The sequence below is a fragment of the Solanum tuberosum genome, unplaced genomic scaffold, assembly GCF_000226075.1.
Source record: "Solanum tuberosum cultivar DM 1-3 516 R44 unplaced genomic scaffold, SolTub_3.0 scf00163, whole genome shotgun sequence".
NCBI lineage: Eukaryota > Viridiplantae > Streptophyta > Magnoliopsida > Solanales > Solanaceae > Solanum > Solanum tuberosum.
In genome coordinates, this window is record NW_006239087.1 from 1,320,293 (window position 1) to 1,323,763 (window position 3,471).

The following is a 3,471-nucleotide window of genomic DNA, read 5'->3' on the forward strand; positions in this document are numbered from 1 at the left end:
CCTCGATCATTTTTTTTCTTGCGATTTTTTCTGCTACCAGCACCATTTTATTACCATTGATTTGAGGATATATGCATGCCTCTCCCTAAACAATTCTCCAAACCTCTTAGCAATCGAATTAAATATAGATGCCACGGGATACTCTCTTTCTTCTATCAACATAGCATTGAGTGACTCGGCGATATTTGTGGTCATCACATCATATCTATTGCTAGGAAAATGTGCCCTGCTCCACTTATCAAAACCAATATCATGCTCAAGGACAACGGCTGCCGCGGGGCATTTGTTCTTGAATTCTACAAAATGATTGTCAAACTCCTCTAAAGAATAAGCCTTTGCCGCATTGTAGTATAGATAAAGGTAATCTCCACAATGATGATTTACGTGGAGATTTTTACCGAGGTGCCTTATACAATATCCGTGGTGAGCCTGATTGTAAACGTTCACAATATCGTTGGCGATACTCCTGTGTCTAGCGGAGATAAAACACAAAGCTGGTTCATCGACCACAATCTCCTTCGATTTCTCAAAGAAGAATGTCCAAGATGCATCATTCTCTTTGTCCACAACACAAAAGACAATCGGATAAACATGATTCTCCGTATCTTGTGCAACAACGCTCAACAACATGCCCTCGTATTTACCATGTAAATGACTGACATCAACTGCAATCACCTTTCTCATGTGGGCAAATCCCTTAATGCAAGCACCAAAGGCCAATAAATAATACATGAACCTATGACTATCCTCGTTTACCCTGAGACAATAACTAGAACCAACATTAAGTGTCTCAAACATGTAGGAAAAAGGTAGTAAGCATGAATATCCGTTCTCCGCTGTCCCTCAGACCATTTCCTTAGCAACCACACCACCCTTCCAACATTTCGAATAGCTTGGACTACTATGAAAAGAATTAAACATAGCTTTTTGAATCTCTTTAACATTTGGACCCTTGCCATCACGATACATATTTACACAAAGTGAAGCAATCACTTTGATTGAAATTTTTATATGGCTATTGTTGGCATGTTCAATGCCACAACTATGTTAGCCAATGTACTTGTAGATACAAAATCTATCCAAACACTCATATTTCCTCGCCCTCAACATCCTTGCACAATTGCGAGATACACATTTCACCTTTAAGTATTTAGTACAACTCTTCACAGTAGCAAAATCAAAGGACTTTTTTGTCGCCGCTTCGGCTAATAACAATCGCAACTCATTCTTGTTACCAAAAGTTTGGTTTATACATAAATTAGTTCCATCGGAGAAGGAATGGTTGGATTGTGATCCCAATTCCTTTTGTCCCTGCATTTCTTCACGACATTTGGGTTCGGGATCTTCCGCATCTACCGACTGATTTTCCACATTAGTTGGATCACCATGTATATTCATTGAATGATCACCCAAGCTCTCATTTGAATTATCACCCAAGCTCTACTTTGAATGATCACCCAATCTTTCATTTCCAATTGAATCATTGTCACTGTTAGATGAATTCGTTGGTTCAATTAGAGGCCTCGCATTGAGGTTTATCTTCAATGTAGGCCTAGATCCATCAATACCAATATCTAACATGTACAAGCTCACCTGCCTATCATTTTTTATGAATGTGGGATGTATTTTTCCCCTCCCATTCATTTGATAGCTAATCACCAAGTCATTTGGCCCGCAATTAACTAACCGGCTTCAATTACGCTTGCAATCATATCATCATATGAACTATTGCGACGTAACGCAATGGGCACTGTCATCTTACTAAAAGATTTAAAATTTCAGCTTTTGGGAGTCTCCTCCCATACTCCCATATAATCACCACCATCAGCAACAAATTCAGTTACTACCATTATCGACTACAAAGATATATACTAGATTACAGTATCAGCCGTTAACAATCGATGAAGTCTGACATCTTTACAGAAACGCGACTAAATGAGATCATGGTTCAAAATGCAGCTCCTACAATGACAAAACAAATTTTTAATGCTTTTAAACTACTAAAATGTATCTATAATGAGTTATAAAGTGTTTATGGAAGATTTCTCTAATATCTAAAATGGCGGGAAAATCATTTTGAAGCTTGGTTTTTGAAATAAAATGGAGTAAACATGACTATGGAGTATGAGATGATGATGATTTTACCTTGAAAATGGATATTTTGGCCGGAAAACTCACCGGAATCGTCACTTTCGACAGCCAGCAGCAAAACGAGCTCTGCTCTTCTTTCCCGTTTGTTCGGTTTTTTTCTTTGTTATTAATATAACTTTTAGAAAATGCAAATAGATATATATTATTCCAAATTAGTTGGAAAAGAAGGGGGGACCACAGTGGAGATATGGAAACTTAGTGAGGTATTTTGTATGTGTCAATTAGGGCACATGGATGATGTCATTAATAGTGGCTATACCACAAATTGTTCAAGACTTTTGTCTTAATATTCAATTAAGTTTGGAGAGTGGCTATTTTACAAACTCTCCCCAAAGACTGAGTGGTCACACATACTCTTTTCAACCCAAATTCTTGAACTACTTCACTAAATTTTCCAAACCAACCACGAGGGCTTTGTTTCATACCATAAAAGGATTTTTTTCAGGTGACAAACTTTCTCATACTCCCTCTGAGAAACAAACAAGGTGGTTTCTCCATATACACTTCTTCTTGGACATCACCATGAAAAATTGCATTGTTGATATGTAGATGGCGCAATGGACAATTCATAGATGCAACTAAGGAAATAAATAAGTGAACATAAGTGAGTTTAGCCACCGGAGGAAATGTTTCTGAATAATCCACCCACAAGTCTGAGCATATCCATTAGCCACTAGTCGAGCCTTAAGTCTAGCCACAGAGGTATATGGATTAACATTGACCCCAAAGAGCCATTTGCATCCCACTACCTTTTTTCCTTTTGATAAGTCCCAAGTGTGATTTTCATCTACTGCATGTCTATTGTTACGTGTCTCACGATCTTCTTCTAATGGGTCAGAAACTTCACTTGATTGTTAGGAGATTATATTTGTTTTAGTCATTATCCTAATAACTAGTTATAGTTGTTCCTATTTTATAGGCATGTTAGCAGTCTTTTAGCAGTCCATGTTCTGTTTTAGTTGTACTGCTCCTTTATTTATTTAATCAACCTGAACTTTAATAAACGTTGTTCTTCTAATTTTCAATTCATCTTGCTATATATGTTTTTTATTAACATTGGTATCAGAGCCCTACTTCTTAAGGGACTTGTGAGGTTCTTTTCTTAGTGTTTTTATTATCCAAATCCATTTCTGCCAGACACCATTAAAACAATGGAGAATGTAGACTCTTTTTCTTTTATGGCTCCACCAATTTTCGACGGAGAAAACTACCATGCCTGGGCAATAAAAATGGAAGTTTATTTGGATGCATGCAATTTTTGGGAGGCTATCGAGGAAGAATACAAAGATATTCCTCTGCCAGGGAATCCAACTATGGCTC